The sequence below is a fragment of the Sminthopsis crassicaudata genome, chromosome 3 (assembly GCF_048593235.1).
Source record: "Sminthopsis crassicaudata isolate SCR6 chromosome 3, ASM4859323v1, whole genome shotgun sequence".
Lineage (NCBI taxonomy): Eukaryota > Metazoa > Chordata > Mammalia > Dasyuromorphia > Dasyuridae > Sminthopsis > Sminthopsis crassicaudata.
The window spans coordinates 527350770-527374617 of NC_133619.1; positions in this window are offsets into that span (position 1 = coordinate 527350770).

A 23848-nucleotide genomic window follows, 5' to 3' on the forward strand; every position below is an offset into this window, starting at 1 on the left:
TTAAAGGAGCAATGGACAAATTTATCAGCAGTAAATTTAAGTGCTTCAAATGTCTTAACATCCAAATTCCTAAAGGAAATGATTTGAACTCAGTATAGACAATAACACAATAATAACTAGACTTTAATATCTCTCTTCGCTTTGGATTAGTTTAACAGAAGCATAAATGAAAATACAGAACTAAGCAAATTGTTCAAGAAACTGGATAAAAGCCTTTTGTCATCTTCTAAATAGGTCTGCAAAATAATAAATACATTTCTCAGCATCATATGGAACTTTTCCCAAATTGACCATTTCCTGGAGAACAGAGATATTTCAAACAGATGTAAAAGGGCAGAAAGATTTTATACATCTTCTATAGTTCATAGCAAGTTATTGATTCAGGAACAAAACCAAACATATATATATATATATATATATATATATATATATATATATATATATATATATATGTATATATATATGCAGACCCAAATGAAGACTTAAAAATGAAATCCTGAATTATGAAAAGTTGTAATGTTCTGTTTCTCTAAATTATAATCGTTCTCTGGGAGCAGATCTCTTGGGGAGCTTCTGGAGGCAGCCTTCCTTTCAGTTCTGTGTAATCACCCCAAATGCAGCCAGGAGTTAAAGTCCAAATCCTTTATTGTCTCTTCCAAAATCTTATCTACTTCACTTGGGGCTTGGCTAGTTTTCTGGAGGCCTTCCTTTCTCCTTGGTTCCCGAGAGCTCTTGTCCAAATGTCTCCAGCCAGCACAATGGTGGAAGTTAGAATGAATCTTGACTCCAAATCCAAGAGTGTGGGATTGTGGATGGGCTTGTGAATCTCCTGGAAGTCAATCCTAGTTGTGAATATCCTGGAAGTCCCCTATAGTTCTCTCCCAAAGTTCTCCCAAAAGTCCTGAGAGGTCTGAGAGCTTCCTGCTTATATGTTGCCCACTGAGTATATGCCAATCATTTCATCACTAGGAAACCATTATTTGTTGTAGGATTAAATCAATGCTAAATTAGATTTAATCATTGTCTCCTCAATTCTACTCAGTACCTTGTTTCAAGTTCTGGCCCATAACATCTCCTTGTAGGGTCAGATCAATCATACTGAACCATGCTAAATTAGATAATTATTGTCTCTATTCATTCTAGTGACTTAGCACCTTGTAAGAATCCTAACAAAAAGTTCAAATAACACATAAGATATATTTATAAAAGAAAATTATTATAATTGTGTATTGAAACAAATACACCAAATACACCAAAATTCTCAGGTTGTAGCTAAAACAATCCTCCAGGGGAAACTAAAACCAAAGGCAAGCATTATATGTAATGGGGATGCTAAAACCTTTTTTTCAATAAATACAAGAATGAAACAAGGATGACAACTCTCCTACTATTATTTGATATGTTGTAGATGCTAGCAACAGCAATAACAAGAGTAATAAATTAAAGTCATAAAAATAACGAGAATAGTATGGTCTCTATTTGCTGATAATATGATGATTTACTTTGAAAATCCTAGGAAATCAGTGAATATACTAATTGAGATAATTAATAGCTTCAGTAATGTTGCAGACTATAGCATAAACCCTCAAAAATCAATAGCAATTCTGTGATGATAGCAAAATTCAAGAAGTAATAAACTAATGGAAATCCCATTCTGAATAACTACAAAATCACAAATATCTAGAGATTGACCTATTAAAGCCCACAAAAGGCTCATATAGATTCCATTTCAAAGTGCTTCTTAAAGAAATGAAAAACCTAAATAGTTGGAAAAATAGTGCTCATCAATAGGCCATGCTAACATAATTTTTAAAAAGATAATAATATCACATTTAATTCACACTTTCAGTTTTATACAAATCAAATTATCAATGAAATGTCAACTTTTCCTATAAATTGATGTTTCTTGTTGTCTTTAACTATCTGGTAAAATCTGTTATTTCAACTCTTTTGTCTATAGGGAAAATTTTTGAATAATTTTCCCATTTAGTTGCAACTTCCTTTTGCCTTCCATTTTCACTTATAGAGAAAAATATGTATCTATAGAGATAGATATGATTAAAGTCCTTTACCAGTATGTTTTTCTATTGATCCCTGGGCAAGGAACCCACATTTAGAGTACCAAATTAGTGTTTATATATAATTTAAACACTGTATGATACATAGCTCCCTTGTATACCTTTCCACCACCCTGATTCACATCACAACAGAAGTAGGAAGGGACCACATAGGGACTGTACATGTACAATGAAAATATTTCCAATATGATCTTTTGAATGAACTATTAATGCCAGAAAATGAGAAATAAACAAAGAAAAAAACATTTATGAAGGCTAGAAATTTCTCTAGGAATTTAACCAATTAAATTTTTTAACCAATTAAAGTCATCCTAATGAGGTGAGCAAAAGGTCCTCAAAATGATCTGTAGCAACAAAAACTAAAATTTCTTGCCATCTGGTGATAAAAGTGAATTAAGGGCATCATAGGATAGGTATAATCAATCAAAATGCTTTCTCAAAAACTCCCAACAATGTTTCTCTTATGCATATACTGAATTCATACAAGTTTCCTTGAAAAACTTTATAGCAGAGGTAACGTTCAAATTACTCCCTTCACCATGCTAACATATTAATATGAACTGAAACAAAACAGAAAGATCTATGCCATCTAAAGTTGTTGGTCATTGCCATAGGTTATGTAGGGCACATGCCAACTGGAAAAGAAATTCTCTCTATATTTTGAATGTTGCTTCTGTTTGATATTGATATATTGAATATCTCAAATGAGATTCACAACAACTTAGATAACAATCTTGTTGTTGAAACATACAGACATATACACATATAATTTAGTAAATATGGTTCAATTCACCATTGGTACATGTGTTCCTGCTCATGGATGACAGGAAATCCAGCAGACCTAAGAGATGCTTCTCTATAGCCAAACTGCTAAGCATTATAATTCTACTGCAGAAATTATAATTCTGATAGCCTGGCCAAGTAGTTTGAATGTCAAATGCACATTTACCTGAAAAAACTATTTTATGCAGATCTCACAGGTAAGCACTCCCATGTGGTCAGAAGATGCAGTATAAGGACACTCTCAAGATATCCCTAAAGAATTTTAATATTGTTTGTGAGAAATAAGAAACACTGGCACACCAGTCCACCAAAGTCTGCCCAGAGCAAAGAAGATACTGTACTCCATGAATAAAGGAAAATTGTAGAATAACAAAGGAAAAGTGAATTACGCAAATCCATAGCCATTTCTACTGTAAACATTTCAATGGTCCACTGTAGTCCAATATGTGTAATGCCTTCTGATTAATATCCAATTCTTTAATTTGATCCATTTCTTGGGCAGACACTGCAGATGAACAATTCTCTTGGCCCAGAACAGAATGAAGACAAGGAAAAAGGAGTGCTGAATTCTTTTTGGAAAATGGGTCCTGTTCTTAAGGAACTTAGAGTCCAATGGTGTGGAGAGGTGGGGAGGAGAGGAATCACAAGATATGGCTCCTCTAGTTGACTACAATCTGGTTGAGATGGTAAAACTAAGACCAAAGCAAAGAAAGAATTAAGTACTGACCTATGTGGTATAGCTGATGATGTGAGGTTTTCATAACATGCATAGAAACACTCTCCTTATTATGATGTTTTATCTTGACCAAAGACCATCATTGAATTTCCTATTGTTAGTTTTTTTCCTACATTTTGAAGACCTTTTGCTCTCCTCATTAGGATGATTGTTTTAATTTGGTTAAATTTCTAGAGAAATTTCTAGCCTTCATAAATGTAAGATATTTCCTCTACCTTTTCACATTTTCTTTTCTTTCTTTCTTTCTTTTTTTTTTATCATTTGATATCTAAGTAAACTGTATGTAAGAAAAAAGGGGAAAATTTTCCCTCTCAACACTCTTGATTAATTTTTTTTTATTATTAAAAAATGTGTTACCCTTTGTAGTTTCTGTATTATGTAAGTTGTAAGGCACTTTAGCACAGAAGTGGCATCTATCATGTTGCTAAAGGTACACAGACATCTAAAATGTGCAAAATCATCTTGTGCTGCATTTTTTTAAACATTGAACTGATGTCTCCAAAGTTCTTTCTAAAGTGGCAATCTGTTCCCTTGTTTCACTTTGCAAATCTAGTCACCCAACTGCAGAACAATGGGCTGCTAACAGCAGACATGCCTCATGGATGAGCATGTGTTGAAGTACCTCCAATGAGCTTATCACCTCAAAGCTGATGATTGTTTTTTTCTCAAGGCCCTAGGCATTGAAACATGGGTATGCATTTCCTGCTGCATATGCTACTTTCTGTCATCCCCTTCTGAAGCATTTAATCAGTATTTTGGAGCATTTTGGAGGACTTAGATGTTGCCAGTACAGCATGTATAAAACAGTCAATGAAAGGAGGACTCAAAGTACTGGAATTGATTGACTTTAAAACCTTTCATAATAAAAATAAATGATAATCAAAAAGTCAATTAATTAAAAACAGACAAAGAGGGGAGAAACTCCTTCCTTTTTTTTTTTTTTTCCATCCATATAGATAGGCAGCTTTCAATATGGAAGTTCCCTTCATCAAGGTATGTTGTTAAATCTATTGTAATTTTTGGCCTGAGAGAGTAACCTGAGGCACTGAGAAGTTAAGAAGTAGTCACACAGATTGTTATCTATGAGAGCCAAGATTGGTATATAGGTCTGCTATCTCTCTAACATTTTATAAAGTAGAACCGAAAAAAGCACGTGATAAAATATGTTCCTTTCTAAATAAATCTAAAATTTTGCCTTTTAATATAGTTACTGTCAAAACCTACCTTAACACCAATATTATTCTGTCAATATATATATACATATATATGACAAAAATGTATACTTCTGCATAAAAACTATAGCTGTGTTTGTATATAAATATATTTATATGTTTATATATATATGTATATATCTATATCTATATATCTATAGATCTATATATATATACATACAGACACACATTCAGAAGCTATAAATGTATGACTTCTAAGTCATGGCTTATTAGCCTCTAAAATAATGAAGTTGAAAATCACTCAGAAGGCAACAGAGAAATACATGGTAGATGTGAGTGGGCTGCAACACATTTCTAATAATGAAGGATAGAGAGCAAACCTGTAAAGTATGTTGTCAGAGAAACATATGATCAGATAAAAAGTATGCAGTCAGAACAAGTCACAATTCTTTTTTTTTTAATTTTTAAATTAATTTTTATAATTATAACATTTTCTTTGACAGTACATATTCATAGGTAATTTTTTTTTTTTTTTTACAACATTATCCTTTGTACTCCCTTCTGTTCCAAATTTTTCCCCTCCTTCCCTCCACCCCCTCCCCTAGATGGCAGGCATTCCCATACATATTAAATATCTTATAGTATATCCTAGGTACAATATATATGTGCAGAACCGAATTTTGTTGTTGTTGTTGTTTCAAAGGAAGGATTGTATTAGGAAGCTAAAAATAATCTGGGAAGAAAAACAAAACAAAACAAAACAAAACAGTGCTCACAGTTTATACTCATTTCCCAGTGTTCCTTTTCTGGATATACATGATTCTGCCTATCATTGATCAATTGGAATTGGATTAGCTCTTCTCTATGTTGAAGATATCCACTTCCATCAGAATACATCCTCATACAGTATCATTGTTGAAGTGTATAATGATCTCCTGGTTCTGCTCATTTCACTTAGCATCAGTTCATGTAAGTCTCTCCAAACCTCTCTGTATTCGTCCTGCTGGTCATTTCTTACAGAACAATAATATTCCATAACATTCATATACCATAATTTACCCAACCATTCTCCAATTGATGAACATCCATTCATTTTCCAGTTTCTAGCCACTACAAAAAGGGCTGCCACAAACATTTTGGCACATACAGGTCCCTTTCCCTTTTTTAGTATTTTCTTGGGATATAAGCCCAGTAGTAGCATTGCTGGGTCAAAGGATATGCACATTTTGATAACTTTTTGGGCATAATTCCAAATTGCTCTCCAGAATGGTTGGATTCTTTCACAACTCCACCAACAATGCATCAGTGTCCCAGTTTTCCCACATCCCCTTCAACATTCATCATTATTTGTTCCTGTCATCTTAGCCAATCTGACAGGTGTGTAGTGCTCTTAATTTGCATTTCTCTGATCAATAGTGATTTGGAAAACTCTTTCATATGATGGAAATAGTTTTAATTTCATCATCTGAAAATTGTCTGTTCATATCCTTTGACCATTTATCAGTTGGAGAATGGCTTGATTTCTTATAAATTAAAGTCAATTCTCTGTATATTTTGGAGATGAGGCCTTTATCAGAACCTTTAACTGTAAAAATGTTTTCCCAATTTGTTACTTCCCTTTTGTTTGTGCAGAAACTTTAGAGCAAGGCACAATTCATGGGCTTTATTTGTATCCAAGAATGCAAGGAAGGTTTCTAGCCTCTTGGATATACTTCTTGTGACTTACTGAAGGGCATAGATAAAAATTACAAAGGATGGAGGAGGGAAGAGGAACTGTGATGTGCATTGTTGGTAGGGATACCCACATCAGTGAAGACAAAGATTCATTGGGATTTTGTAATTGTAATCAGTATTGTGGTTCTGCTAAATCTGTTCTTATCACTTAGAATCAAAGCAAATGACATCAGTAATAAATTATTTAAATTCTCTTTTTACTTATGAGGTAACAGACTTAAAGAGGCTAAATTATTTGCCTAAAGACATGGAATAAAATAGGCCTTAGGTTGTGTCAATATTCCCTAAATCTAAATACAAAATTGTTTTCCCTACTTCCTGAGTTTTTTTTTCAATATTTTTCCATTTGGAATTTTTTTGGTTAATATCCTCAGAATCTCATTCTTGGGAACTTCCCATGTCTTTTGGTCTGACTTTGCTTAGAGAATTTTACTTCTCTGAACACTGACAATTTCTTAGGAAGCATGCTTACTGGGATAAACTCGGCTTTTTCCTTCCCCTAACTAACCTTATTTGCTCTTTGGCAGTGTTGCCAGACAAATGTATAAGTATTCTCCATATTTCCTTATAATGTTAATTTGTATCACTTTATGATATAGCACTATTCCATTTCACTACTATATCATCACTTTTCCTGCTGTTCCCCATTTAATGGAGATAAGCTGTTTCCAGACTTTTGTTACTACAAATAATGTGGTTATAAATACTTTTCTACAGACAAATTCTTTTTCTCCTTTTATATTTTTACAGTATAGTGTCAGTTATGTAAAGATATAATCATTTTTGTTATTCTCATTGTATAATACCATAATGCTTTTCAGATATTTGCATCAGTCTACATTTACTACAACAAACATATTTAGATTGCCTGTTTTCCCACATCCCTGTCCAACAGCGAAATTTTCTTTTTCTTCTTTTTACCATTCTGGTGAATATAAAGTAACCCATTTGCCTGATTTATAAAAATATACAACTTTTCCATAGTTGAGACAAATACAGTTTTTAATGATTAAAAAAAAAATGTAGATTGCTGCTCTAGTTAGTGCTTATTGCTGGCTGTAAGCCCTCAAGAGCCTCTAATATTCCTGGATAGAAAGGGTGTCCTGAGCCACAAAGCACAGATTAAATTCTTCCTGAGCCTGAGCATTGCAACAAGTTACTGTGAGGTAGATTGTGATTCCTTGCCTTATTCCTGGATCACAGAGGGGCTGGACTTGTGCACTTGTCAAGTGCCAATGTATATTTGAGATTAAGGAAAAGGCCTGAAACCTCTACCTGCTCTTGAAGGTTTTGGTTCTAGAATGGAGAATCATTTCTTTCATTCTATCTACATCTTGTAGACATAGTTGTCATTGGAGGAAAGTTCATTTACAGATGGCAAAGAAGTGTTTTTTTGTTTGTTTGTTTTGTTTTTTTTTTTTTTTGGTATTATTCCTTTAGCAATTATAATAATATTCTGGAAGAAAGCCCTGTGAATACTTTTATACTTTTAACATACCAAGTATGGTCCTTTGTGAATAGCATTGAGGAGGAGGAAGTATCTGAAAATGGATTTTCCTAGACATCATTCAGGGTTAGATTGAAGCTAGATATTATAACAATTTGAGAGTAAAACATAAATGGAAAATAATTCTTCAAATAAAAATCTTAAATGGTAATGATAATTTGTCATATGTGATTTGTCACATCTGAGTTTCGATGAATATGAATTGTTTGTATAATTGTTTGTACTGCATGTTATATAAAATGATTTGAACCCATTTTCCAGCATATAGCTATGCAATTTTCTAAAAGTTTTGGTTGGATAATGATTCTATTTCTCACTGATTTTTGTAGCATTGAGTATATATGTGTGTGTCTTGGATCATTGTATTACTGAGAATAGTTGTCATTCATAATTCATTGTGCAATATTGCTGTTAGGTATAGAATGTTTTCTTGGTTCTGTTCACTTCACTTTGCATCAGTTCATATAAATCTTTACTTGTTTTTCTTAAATCAATCTGCTTGTCATTTCTTACAGCACAATAATATTTCAATCTAACCAAACAGAAGCATTGTTTTTTTAAGAATACCAATAACTACCATATATATATATATATATGTGCTATTTTTCACTTTCCCTTTCATTCTTTTTCTTATGTTTGAGTCTTCTTGTACTAAATGATTAATATGGAAATGTTTTACATGATTACCCCCTACAATAAAATGAGCAAGTGGTCATCCAGACTTTACTGGAACATCTCTGGTGATTGGAAAACTCAACTCATTGAACTTTGGGTAACTCTAAATGTTAAGATGTTTTTCTTGCTATCAAGCCTAAATTTTCTTCCACAACTTTCACCAAAAATTTTGGTCTTTTCCTCTGGAACAAAGCCAATCCCTCTTTAACATCACAATACCTTTATCATAAGACTTTTTATTGTGAAAATATCAGTCAAATACCCCAAGCCCTATTTCTATCTCCTTCAAGTTAAATATCACCAATTTCTTTAACTGATTGTCAAATTAAATGATATCCTTCTACTTCACCATCTTGGTTGTCCCTATTATTTATATTTTAACTCATCAATTTCCTTCCTAAAACATAGCTTTAAGAAAATTGAATTGAATTGAAAACAATGCTTTAATTGTGGTTAGTCCAAAACAGTGTATACTTTCCCTAGGCCTGGACATTGTTAGCAAACAGAGATCAAATTATATCCTTTTTTTTTTTTGCCAGATTACATTAATGATTTATAGAATTTCAGACCACATTATGGTCTTCTCAGAGCAATATAAAATGGGCCTATCACATTTGTTGTTCTAGTCTTTTAATTCATCCCATGGTCTTATGGCTGACTTATTGCATTTGACTTTAACTGTTGTGATTGTGCTCTATAACCCCTTGTCTTTTTTCAAAAGAAGAAGAGAAGGAGGAGGAGAAGAAGGAGGAAAAGGAAAAGGAGGAAGAGGAGAACAATAATTACCCTGCTATTTAAACACGCTTCTTCAATCCTGTTCTTGTAAAATTGAATTTTTGAACCCAAGAGTAAGTCTTTTAAATTACTGTGTCTTAATGGAGATGTACTTTAGACCATCATCATGCTTGGATTATTGCCATAGTCTTTCAATTAGAATCCCCACCTCCAGTCTCTCCATGATCCAATCTAGCCTGCTTACAGCTGTCAAAGTAGGTTTTCTCAAGCACAGGTGTGAACATGTTATTCCTCTTCCCAGTAAACTCCAGTGGATCCCTATGACCTCTGGGATCAAATATACAATTCTGTATTTGGCATTTAAAGCTCTTCACATCTTCTTCTCAATGTATCTTTCCAAGATAATAACACCTTATTTCCCTCAGGCATTCTACCAACCAATCAAGCAGGTTTATTGATTTTCCTTATATACAACATTCTATTGCCTGTCTCTCTTCCTTAAAACAGAACCTGGCACATAGTTCACTTAGCCTAATGCCTGACATAAATAAGGCACTAAATAAATAAGAAACTCAATAAACTAGCTGACTTTTCCCTTGCCCTAACTGTCCTTCAGGCCTACAATGTCCTCATTCATCTCATAGAATTCTTAGTCTTCTTCATGATTCAACTCTTGTCACTTTTTACATAAAGACCTTCCTGATCCCCTTAGCTGTTTATGCCCACCTCCAGAGAAATTTTTTTGAATCTCTTCTGTTTATATGTATAGGTGGTCTCCCCCAGTAGAATGTGTAAACTCCTTGAGGACAGGTTGTTTTACTTTTGACTTTGTATCCTCTAGTCCTTGGACTAATGCCTAATATATAGTGAGGACTTTTTAAAGGATTATTGATTGATCTATTGGGATGGAAATTTCCTAAAATGGGGCAAATTATAAATTGTCCTTCTTATCCTGTGAGACTCTTATTTATCTCTTCTTATAAATCCTCAATAAGGAGCTCACCCAATATACTGGAGGCCATCTTCTGAGGCTTTTAATATATAATTAAAAATAATAGTTAGCAATCATTTATATAGCACTTACTATGTGTTTTTACTTTTTATAAATTTTATCTCATTTGATTCTCTCAATAATCTTGGGATGTAAGTATTATACTCTACATTTTACAGTTGAGGAAACTGAGACAGAGATTAAGTGACTTGCCTAAAGTCACACAGCTAGTGTGCTGGATTTGAACTCAGGTCCTCCTGACTTCAGGACTGGTGCTCTATCCACTGTACCATCTAGCTGCCCCTGGTTTTCATTTTTTTTAAAATTAATTTTATAATTATAATTTTTTTGACAGTATATATGCATGGGTAATTTTTTTTCACAACATTATCCCTTGTATTCAATTTTCCAAATTTTCTCCTCCCTCCCTTTACTCCCTCCCCTAGAAGACAGGCAATCCCATACATTTTACATGTGTTACAGTACAACCTACATACAATATATGTGTGTAAAACCAAGTTTCTTATTGCACTGTAAGAATTGGATTCTGAAGGTATAAGTAACCTGGGTAGAAAGACAATAGTGCAGATATTTTACACTCAATTCCCAGTGTTCCTTCTCTGGGTATAGCTGTTTCTGTCCATCATTGATCAACTGGAAGTGAGTTGGCTCTTCTTTATGTTGAAGATATCCACTTCCATCAGAATATATCTTCATACAGTATTGTTGTTGAAGTGTACAGTGATCTTCTGGTTCTGCTCATTTCACTCAGCATCAGTTGATGTAAGTCTCTCCAAACCTCTCTGTATTTATCTTGCTGGTCATTTCTTACAGAGCAATAATATTCCATAACATTCATATACCATAATTTACCCAACCATTCTCCATTTGATGGGCATCCACTCATTTTCCAGTTTCAAGCCACTACAAAAAGAGCTGCCACAAACATTTTGGCACATACAGGCCCCTGGTTTTCATTTTTTAAAAAAACATCCTGAGAAAGGGTCCTGAGCTTTACCAAACTGCCCAAGGGGTCCGTGACAGAAACAAGAGTAAGAGCCCTTGTTAATGGTGGATATTAACCCCCCGCCCTTTTTAGTTTAAAACTCTTTTCCACATCCCACCATTTATTTTCCCACTTGATATTGGTAACTAGAGGATCACAGAACCAAATCATGGTTATGATCTTATGATCTTAAAGCATGCACAAGAAATACTTTGAAAACTATGTTTTGCTTATCTTAGTCAAATAGATTTTTACCACTAACAAATAATATCTACAGTGGAATTTCAGATTCTTACCTCTTGTCAGTTATGCAACCATAAAGATGTAGTCTGCCCTAGATTCCCTTGATGCACATGTAGCTCATTCTTATAAAGCTTTTGTAAGATTGAGAAAGTAGGTACATGAATCAATAGTTATTGATGTTCTTTCAAGAACCTTTTTTGATAGTGTTATTTTTTTGTTATTCTATATTTGATTGGTTTTTTTATAGTTTTTGAGACCTTTCCCCTTTCATATATCTTTAATAATAAATACCTTTAGCACTTTAATAATAATAAAATATGACATTTACATAGCAGGATTGTGAGGCACTTTACAAATATTATTGTACTTTTTCTTTAAAAATAAAATCTTGTGAGGTAGGTGTTATTATTATCCCAGTGTTACAGAGGAGGAAAAGGAGATACAGAATGAAATGGCTTGCCCAGGGTCATACAACTAATAAGTATCCAAGGCAGGATTTCAACTCAAGCCTTTTCTCCATGAAAGTTCAACTCAATGACTTATGACAATGAGGCTACGATCCTGAGGTCTTGAAGATCATTCCATGATACATAAACCCATTCAGACCCTACACAAAAAGCTCCTTCTATGGGCTTAATGTTGGACTATAAGATTGTTGTCTAAGGGCAACTTGGCTCAGCTAAGTTTTGAAAGGCAAGTGTCCAGGTTAGCTATAGGCAAATTTATTTTTTAAACATAAGATATATCTTATACACACACATGTTATTATACAGATTATACAGAAATTACAATATAAAAGAATTGCAATCTGCATTGGTGAAAGGAGTACCAATATCAACAAAATTACAGATCCTTGACTTAATTGGTATAATTCACATTTATACAGAGCCTCATTAAATAGATGAAATGATGGTTTATAATACAGTCAGTGCTTATGAATAATTGAATGAATAAGTAAAAACTTTCAATAAGCACCTAATGTCAGACTCTGTGCTAGGCACTGAGGATTTAAAGACAAAAATGGAACAATCAACTCACATTCTAATGGTAAATACAATACCTATGGATGAGTGATGACCAGGGAGTATTGCTCTTTCCAGAAGCAACAGCAGTATTGATTTAATTATTGTTCTCAGATCACTATCGCTAGGTAGAAATTAGAGGGAGAAGGTGAGTATAGTAGGGAAGATGTCTCCAAATGTTAAGATGTTAGGATAATTGGAATAAAGCATGATTTTAGGGTAGATTGATGTAGCTGTTGAGTGGGGTGGTAGTGGTGGAAAACCCCTCTCACTGGCCAATCAAGTCAGCCCCCAGGATAGAATTTCAAGCTGAGTGGGTTTACTCATGCAGGAAGAAGGGTAGGAGAACAGACAGAGGCAGAGAGAAACAGAGATCACATTAGCTTTCCTTCAATGATACATAAGTGGTTTTCTTGTTCTACTACAGCTCATCTTTGCAGTGTTCATTTTTCTTTAACATTTGCATAGATATGTATTGTAATATAAGCTAAGATTTCTCTATGTCATATATATGTATACACACATATCTTTACTATATGTTCGCCTTGCTTTATATCATCCAATTATAGAAACTTACATATATACATATATATATATATATATACATACAATATATATTTGTGAATCCATGATAAACTCTTATGAAATCATAAGATAAGTTTGCTCTTGACTTTCAATATCAAATCTAAATAAGATTTAACAAATTGTGACAAGCACTTAAAATAACTTGCTATAAAAAAACTCAGTGAGGTAGAGGGGTTTTAATTTAATTTAATTTGACTCACCACTATTACGTATACGATGTCACTTAATATAGCAAATCACTTAAGTTGAAGTTCAGAGATAATAAATGACTGCCCAGGATTACAGTAAGTAGTTGAGCCAAGGTTCAAAGTCAAGGACTCTCCTTACTCCAAACCAAATCTTTTCACTAGATTGCATTGTCTCAATATCTTAAATATCTTAAGTCACCTTTCCATGCCCTCAGTTTCACTACCAAATCTTCTTCCTTGCCAGGGGAATTTGCAGGAAAGTGGTACTGGAACAATAATATCTCTACTACATTTGCTCTCTATTATTCTTAGTCTGCCTTCCTTTTTCTGTTTACCCAGGATTGACCTAATATATTAGGGCTGTAAATAGCAATATTCAGAGTTTGATTTGAGTAGTTCTAAGATGACCCATTTGTCGTATTAACATTTGTGATTTGTTTCTTTGTGTTAATAAGATTTTGAATTTCTATTGGATTTTGGACTTTATAAAAGCTTCAATATATGTAATCTATAAAGCCTTTTTTTTTTCACTAAGTAAAAGAGCCATAGTCAGTATCACAAATGTGCTTACCTGAAACAGAGGAGATGAGAAGACAGCAAAAATGTCATCCATTTCATAATTTTGCTGAACCTACATTTACTCTCTTCCTTAATTTTGTCGACATTTTTCTCTTTTTTTCGACTCCTTAAACTCTCTTTAAAAACTGTCTTGGTTATATTTCCTCTTTTGAATTCAGTCCTTGATCCTGTCTCATTTGACAACTTGTCTACTTCTATTCCCATATAGAAATGCCCATGGATTTAGCATGATAGACCTTCTCCGGGATAAGACTTAAATCTCCAATGATTATTACCAGAATCTTCAGGACACAGACATCCATAACATTAATTTTCTCCACAGAATGACAATAAATGTTACCCAGAAGAGCTGGGAGGATGAGAGAGAAATGCCCATCCAAAAAAAAATTAGCTGCAAGGAATTTTAGTTGATTTCTACCTGATGAAAATTCCCCAAACAAATAATCCATGTATATACCTGGTATACCATATTAATTATCTGAAACAGAAAGAATAATTTCATATCACACAGCAATTCTAAAATAAGATTGCATAAAATTGTACTCCATATGTTTAAAGTTTCATAGAAAACTGAACAGATGTGGAATTGTTGCCTTGTTCCATCAGAAGACTGGCAATATTCCAGTCTTTCATTGAAAAGCAATAAAGTATAACGAAAAGAGGGTTGATTTTGTACCCACCAGACCTGGATTCAAATATAAACTCAGTTGCTTTTTAGTGACATATCTTTCCTAGGTTATAGTTACATCTGTAGAATGAACAATTGGTCATTTTAAAACCTCCTTTGAGGTTTCAATTAAAGCTATGTTTAAAAGTGGTGAATCTGTGTGCAGTCACATTCTTTGCCCTGAGAGGAAGGGAAAAGGACAAATGGAATGTTTTCCTAGGTGTATCAATAGACCTTGTTTGTTGTTGTGTACTCAGGTTGTGTACTCCTGTGATCTAAATCTTATAAATTCACAGATGGCTTGAAGGGGTAAACTGTCTCCTTAAGCACTAGTTAACTAATAACAATGAACAGGAATTAACTATTGTTGGAATGACTCCTGTTCACTGGAGATATTTCTTTCTGGCCTCTCTTGTAAGAAAGTAGTTTATCTGGCTAAGTTGGTAGTAGCTTAACAACACAAGAGATCAGGATCATATATACTCATGTGACCCTTGGAGGTCTTTATTCCATCCATATGGATGAGGAAAAAAAAGGACTAGAGATGACTTTTCATTAGTCAGATTTTTGTGCCAATTTCTATGTAAGTGAGCTTTTTTTTTGCTACAGTACTATAATTTTGATTTTATGTATGCATGTTTTATACATACCACTCATACACAAACATATAAGTGTATATATACATATGTAAACAGAAACACACTACATACATATATATGCTAGAACATACTGTTCTTCCAATAATTTAATAGCTATTTTCATGTAGGCTAATTGAATATTTTTAAGTGGTAAATAACTTATGAAACATCTGTCTTGCTATTGAAAACTCAGTCAATCAAGGGTTTTTATAAAACCATATTATGATTTAGCTAGAAAGAACCGTAGAGACCACCTACCCCAACTACCTCATTTTATAGATGAGAAACTTGATTCCAAGAGGAAGTATATTTTCTGTAGCTCCACTTCCAAGACTACAGTAAGAAAACAGCTGTCAGAAAGAGGGGGACGGAGAAAGTGTCTCTCTCTGCCTTCACCAGGTCTTTGCTATGGGGTAAAGCCACTGTCATCCTTAAATCTCTTTAAAAATTATGTGCAAACATTTAGAATTTAATCAGAGGCAGAATGAATGGGCTTTAAGAACTGGTCTTCATTCAGGAGGCTGAGAGAATTAGTGTATGCGAAAACTGTCTGTGTTCTGGATCATAGTGTTGCCTTAACACATTGATCCCAATATTGGAAAACATGATGAGAACACTGCATAAGATTTTTTTATATTACTTGAATGTAAAGTTTTTAAGTTTTACATGATCTTCACACAGAAAAAAAGTATATTTAGGGGTAGGAGGGATGCTTCAGAGCTTAGGGTATACATGAATGAATCATTTTGGGGATAGGCACTCATGTTACTTTTGACCATTATGATTTTGAGATGTCAGAAAGGTTATGATAGAGAAAGCTCTCTTTCTTTCCTCTGCTCTTTGTCCAGGAGAGTGGCTAAAGGAGATGATATAAAACTGGTCCTAGGGGATGGAATTTTATGTGAAGAGTCAAAAAGGTGACTGCTTACAAGTTATAAAATTGTACTTTGGACAAGGATGACTTAAAGAATATGTATCAAAATCTTACAAATTCAATGCAAAAACAGATGATTAAAGAAAAAGAAGAATATATTTACAGTGTGGTGAAAATTACTTGTCTTAAGCAGTGATTTTGATATGGTTTCATTTTGTATTGTGTATGTGAGCTTCTTTGGGGACAGTAGACTGATATAGAATATCCAACCATAACACAGTAACTAGATTGAATTCTCTGTCAGTTGACTGCTGAATTTCATGCTTTATATATATTTCATTGCTCTTCTTTGCTATAGTTTTAAATGTGTTAAAGAGATACCTTTTAAAGAGCACACTTCAATGACTGCTAGAGATATTGCTACAGCTATTGGTCTGGCAAAGCCAAACGTTTCAAAGCTTATGTAAGTCAAGTTTATAATGAAACAGGATCAGTTGCATGGAAAGCAGAGGAAAGTATAGACAAAAATTTTAAAAAGCCAGTTATTCAACTTTTGCTACAAAAAGCCTAACAAATATTCAATGAAGAAGGAAAAATCTTTAGAAGAACCTGGCAGCTAGAGGAGTCTCCTTTGGAATGCAGTATATATTTCTAAAGTTAGAAGAATAGTAAGAACATCACTAGGGGAAAAAAGATAGCTACTGATGGTTGCTAAGAATTAGTGAATGAATTAAAAAGCATTTATTAAGTCAGTAAATATAACTGTTAAGCACTGGGGGATTAGAATGCAAAAGCAAAGATAATTCTTGGACTCAAGTAACTTACATGCACACATATGTATGCATATGCATATGCGTACCTGCACATGAAACACACATTTGCATAATGTGCATATATGCACAAACACATTCCCATAAATAAATTTACATATTACATACATGTATCTGACAAGAACTTATTCCTTACATATATTTATTTTGCATATGTGTAAACATATATGTGTTTATATGCATTTATATACAAACAGAACACTCAATATATTTATATATATAGTTATAAATATAAGTATAAAATCTATTTCACTTCTTACTTAACTCACTCTGGATTTCTCCAATTCCTTGCCCCTAAATATATTCTCTTTTTCTTCTAGTATCCCTTTATTTGAATTGAAGTTTCATTAATTTGACAGTAGGGACTGTAATGCTGGGTTGTATTTTTTTTTCCTCACTCTTATTAAAGTTCTTGGCTCATAGTAAAATGCTTAATAAATATATATCTAAAAACAAATGTTGTCTTTCATTATATATGCAGATAGAGATAGACAGCTAGAGATATAATTTAAATATATACATGCACACATATGTAGTGACAGGAATATTGAATGGGATTAAAAAGAACTATTTGGCATACCCCATTGAAGAACAATGGCAGAGTTCATTTGATCATGGTCCATGGTTTTGGAACTGAAAGAGAAGGAGGAAGAAAGAGGAATAAACACACATGCATGTATGCATTCATGGATGTGATAGCAAAGTGGATGATGTAGTTGAAATTCCTAGAGAATACAATGTGGGTGGAGTTTTCCTGAGATAGGGGTGCAGAGGAAGGAGGCAATCACTAATCAGGAGTGTAGGTCTCAGGGAGGAAGTTCTGATGCTGAGAGTTTATATCATATAAGGCAACTTTTTTGCTATGTGTGACAGCTTGGTTGGCCAGGCCACAGAGACAAAGGATGGAGAATGAGGAGAAAATAAGTGCTTAATGTGGGCAAAACAATATAAAATCTGATGTATTGAAACTTGGAGAAAAATAATTTTTACTAATGTAACTCATTTTTCAATTCCATGATATAACAAAAGAATTATCAAGAATTCTGAGCAAACTTGTAACATCTGCATATTTTCATCAAATCCCCAAAATGTTTGGGGATTTTTATTTTACTTATATTGGATTTAGAAGTTTTGTCTCCATTGAGAAAATGGACCCTCATAAATATATTAATTTACTGAATAGCAGAATTATTCCAGAGTTATAGAAATTCTCCAATGGAAATGGAATACTGTAACATGGCCTTGCATCAATAAAGATTAAGTAATTTATACAGAGATGGAAATGAACATGCTTCAAAGACCTGGGGGCTCATCTGATTTAAAATCCATTAAAAACTATGGGGTATATTTAAGGCTAGACTTAGGAAAATGAACTATTCATGAAAGATCCATTTCATAGCCACTGTAATAATAATTATGCGATTTACAATGAAGAATTAAAGATTAACTGTCAAAATTTTATGAACTCAATACTAAATCATGTAAAACAAATGGTTACAGTAAAAGAACATATTTCATATTAAAAATTGTTAGAAATATACAAATTTGTGAGCTCATTGTGTAAAACAATATATTTCATTATTTTACTTTTTCCCAGCTAATTTTCATGACATTGCATTTATTGATTGTTTGGGTGTTACAAGAAGCAGACTAACTCCAATAATTTACCTAAAGTCAGTTCTCAATGGAATTCTTTTTTTTTTTTTTTTTCATTTTCCTTGACAAGGAGTGCTTAAGTAGTCATAAGATGACCCGACATGTAAAATCAGAAATATAAAGAGAGACTCTTGAGAGTTGTCAAATCTGATGACCAATATACTCTTCTTGTTATTTGTATGCGAAGAAATAATATTGCCAGAAGAAAACATCTCTACGGGGTTGTGAAGACCTGGTCAAGACACTAAAACAACAGTGTTTTCAGCTTTGTGGCATATTGAAGTGTCAGAAATTCAGAAGGGACAGGTGGATGGAGTAAGTGAACAGCCAATTAAGAAGATAGTGTCAACAAATGGGATTTGAGTTTCTGGACCAAGGTTTAAAACACAGGGTTCACAGGTTATATCTAGTGAGGAGTAAAAAAAAAATAAATTTCCTGGCATGTGCAGGTCTAATCAAAAGTGCATTAAACAGAAAATTTAGAGGAAAGGGAGAGAAAAGCCTATGCATATACATAATTTGATTCCTTTGAGTCAGCATTTATAATAATACCATCATTAATTCCAAGAATATAGTATTAAGAAAAAATAATGTAATTTTAGATGTCTATGCATGAATACATGAAGTATGGATAATGAAAAAGGGAGTGACATAAAGGTGATCACTAAAACCAAAATGGCTCAATTAAGAATGCATTATATCAGAATAAGTAATTATTATTTACCTTCTGACCAGTCAATATTTGTGATTAAATGTTAATAGAGTCCAACAAGCAACACTGGGAATACTTGTCCTACTAGGAGTGGTGAAGGTTGAGTGATCTAGCCAATAGGATGGGGGAGGGTGACAGAGGAGACACATACACACACAGAGACAGAGAGAAAAAGATGGAGAATGATAGAGAAACGGAGGTAGACACACACACACCACACACACATACACACACACACACACACATACACACAGAAAGAGAAAGCACAGAAGACAGGGAGAGAAAGAGAAAGAGAAAAATTATATATATATATATATATATATATATATATATAGAGAGAGAGAGAGAGAGAGAGAGAGAGAGAGAGAGAGAGAGAGAGAGACAGAGAGAGACAGAGAGAGAGAGAGAGAGACAGAGAGAGAGAGAGAGAGACAGAGAGAAGAGAGACAGAGAGAGAGAGACAGAGAGACAGAGAGAGAGAGAGAGAGACAGAGAGAGACAGACAGAGAGAGAGAGAGAGAGAGAGAGAGAGAGAGAGAGAGAGAGAGAGAGAGAGCGCTACTGCTATTATCCTTAGATCTTAGCAGAGCATTAAAAAAATATCATGCTGTTCTTCTGGACTAGTTGCTGAAATGTGTACCTTAAACTTATATTGGAGAATTGAGTGGGAGTGGGAATGAACAGCATGCTCCCTACCCCCTGCCTATGTTATTTGATGCTGTTCATCTCTGAGTTTTTATATTTAGACAGCAGGTTTATAGGTTAGTTGTGACTAATGTTAGTTGCTTCTATAAAAATACAGTGGGTAAAACAAGGTTTTTGCAGACCCCAAACCTTAGAGAGGGGCACCAGATATCCAGGTGGTTCAATGGACAGAGTGCAGGGCCTAAAATCAGGAGGCCTGAGTTCAAAGATGGGACTTTGAACTTATTATTAGACACTTATTAGTTGTTTGATTCTGGTTAAGCCACTTCACTCTATTTGCTTGCCTTAGTTTCTTCTTCTGTAAAAAGAACTGGAGAAGGAAATAGCAAACCACTCCAGTATCTTTGCCAAAACTCCAAATAGGGTCATAAAAAGTCATATGTGACTAAAAATTGATTGAACAACAATGCATCAAAGTCTATACAATTTATTTATTTTATTTTATTACAAGGCAATTGGTATTAAGTGACTTGCCCAGGCTCATACACTACAAGTGTCTGAGGTCACATTTGAACTCAGGTCCTTCTTACTTCAGGAGTCATGCTCTATTCACTGCACCATCTACTACTTCTGAATCTCTACAACTTAAAGAAGGAAGGAATTCAAAATATTATGTAATTCAATCTCAAGTACAGTGAAAGAAACCAAGGCACAGAAAGAGAAAATGATGGAACAATGCTATAAATGGAATATATAGTTTATGGAGGAGGGAGGTAATGCAAGAAGGAAATGGGTAAGGGCTGTGGTGGAACTGAACCAATAATGATGAGGAGGATTTGGGGGAAGAAAATATAGAAGATGGGAGAGAGAGGTAAATGAGCAGAGGGAGAGGTGGGAATTTGAGGCTGGTTAGAATGGGGATAGTTGATAGAATTAGCTAGGGAACTAGTGATTGGGGAGGGCTTAGTAGGACTAGCTTGATCTTATTTAATTGGCTAAAAGATGACAATAAGATCAAGATTTATAACTACAAGAGATCTTGGAGGTTACAAAATCTAACCCTCTCATTTTACATACGAGTGAGCTTAGTAAGTGGTTTAGGATCACATAACTAACAAGTAAGTGTCTGTAGGATCCGGACCCAGTTCTTCCTGATTCCACATTCAGCATTCAATCCACTACTCCATGCTGTTTCTTGAACTAATGGGTAAATTAATGAGTAAATGACCTAAATGCTACGTAAGAATTTGATAATAGTATATCATCAATGAAATTATTGACATTGGGACATTGTTATTATGTAGGGTTATTTTTTATATCTTCTAATTTCATTCATTTCTATTTTTTCACTTATTACACATTTATATGCAGGAGAGATATATACATTCTCTGTGTTGTTTTTTTTAGATTCATAAACTCAGGGACTGATATAGGTCAAAGACAGCTTGCTTATAGCATCAGATATCAGTGACTGATCTAGGAATAGAAGCTGAGTTTCTATTCTGTTTCTTCTTGATTTATGAAATGAGACTATCTCCTAGCATACCCACTTTTTCAATCTCAGCAATGCAGTCTTTTCTTCCTATGGCCTGGTGCACTGGGTCATCCTTTTTCCCTTTGTTGGAAAAAAGCTCAAATGAAAGGAGTCATGTCTGAGTTTCTCCTCCAGGAAGAGGGAAACTAGGTAGGTAAGATGAAGGCCAGGGCATGAAATTCATACTAACTGAGGTTGGGTGAATGAATGGGTGAGGATTATTGGGAGAAGGGAAATGTTTGTCCATAACATTCAGCTTATTTTCATTTTCAGTTTTGTAATCTCCCTATTCCCTGCCCCATTTCTGTCTTGCTGTAATTTTCCATTTTAATATTTCAATGACCTTACTTTCAGAAAAAAAGTATTGTAGGTCGGAGACTAACAAATGGATTAACATGCTGCCCTGTTTGCAGAAAACTGGGGCGGTCATAGAATGGGGGATGCAGTGCCTTTGCTCTCACAGTGTCAGGGTCAGGACTAACACCTTCCTTTTTCATAGGAATAATAATCTTTTCTTCGACTTAAATTGTGTAGAAATGCTGTGCTGGGCTTACCGACTCCTTTCTTCTAGGACTCCCTATGGTCAAATAGCACAGTTCATTGAGCCAGAGGCATTATAGGAAGAAGTTAAAACTCTGGGACCTGAAGAACAATCACAAAAATCATCATTTTAGAAGAAGCATCAGAAGTTGTCTTGACCATCCCTGAGCTACTTTCTGGTGGCATAGAGTAGTTGCTCATTTTAAAAGACCTTCATGGTAAGAACCCTTCCTTTTCACCCATTCTAAGAGAATATATTCCTGGGTTTTATTTGTTTCTATTATTCTAAATGTTAGACTAATTTTCTTATTTTCTATTTTTGGTGGACATAGATGTTAAGAGCTGGACCTAAGTAAATTATTGGTATTTTCTCTTTTCATTTTTTTGGCATTCCCCTTCCTATCTCCCCATGCTGAATAATGGCTATTAATCGTATTTATGTCATGCTTACCATATGCCTGACACTGTGCTAAGTGCTTTATAAATATTATTTCATTTTAACCTTACAACAACCCTGTGAGGTAGAAGGTATCATTATCCCAGTTTCTAGTTAAGAAAAGGCTAAGTGATTTGCTCAAAATCACTCAGCTTGTAAGTGTCTGAGGTTGGATCTGGACTCAGGCCTTCCTAATTCCACACCAGCACTCTATCTGCTGTACTGTCAGCTGCAGGTAAGGGTTCTCTCTACATTCCCTCTCACCTCCCACCATTTCTTCTTTAGCTTAGCTTTCCTTCTCATTAAAATCTTCTCTCACAAAATAAAGACTTTTTTTTTTTTTTTTTAAAGCAGACAAATAATAAACAAACAAACATAAGTAAAATCTTGTCTATCCCGGTTTCTATTCCCTTATGGCCTTGGTAAGTAACAGCTGGATATTAATGGATTTGAATAATATCCTTTCCAGGAAACATTTGTATTTTAACAAGCTCCTTCTGGAAATACGGCTGCAATACAAAGGAGACAATCAGAGGGTTGCAGTCCTGTGGCAGGTCACTGAGGGAGATATTTGGGGACAGGCTTGTTATGGACACATATCACACTCTAAATGTAAACCTGCACTGACTCTGCATAGTCTTACTTCTACAGCAAATACCCAGTCCCATATTTTGCTGCTTACTTACTTGTATGACCTTAGCCAAGTCCAGCCTTTCCAGGTCTTCAGTTTTTCACTAGCACAACAAACAGATTAGACTAGATGACAATATTTGGGGGTCCAAGGACTTGACTCAAATCCCAAACCTGCTTCTTAATACCTAAGTGACTTTGGTCCAATCATTTAAGCTTTGTGTGTCTCAGCTTCCTTATTTATACGATATATTAAAAAAAGGTGTTTGCACTAGATAGTCTCTGAGGTTCTTTTCAGTTTGAAAATTCTAAACTTAGGATCTCATTTATTACTTAGATATATCTCCTCTTCACTAGCTTCTCTTAGGCTCAGTTCACAAATATTTTTATGATTTTGTTTCATGCTGAAAATGTAGAATAGTGTGGCTGTTGCCCTTCTCCAAGAGGACCCTGACAAGAGAGAGGAAATATTATAACATGCAAGTGAATTAGATTTAGGTGAGGGAGGCAGGGCAAGGTCCCCTGCTTCACTTTCCCCTCCAGAAACATCTGGGTCCAGTGGATGCAGTGGGAGACCTCGGCCTTTTTAAGCTAAGATCTTCCACAGGTCTTAGTGTGACTGAAGGCGCACCCATTAGTGATTAAGACCAGT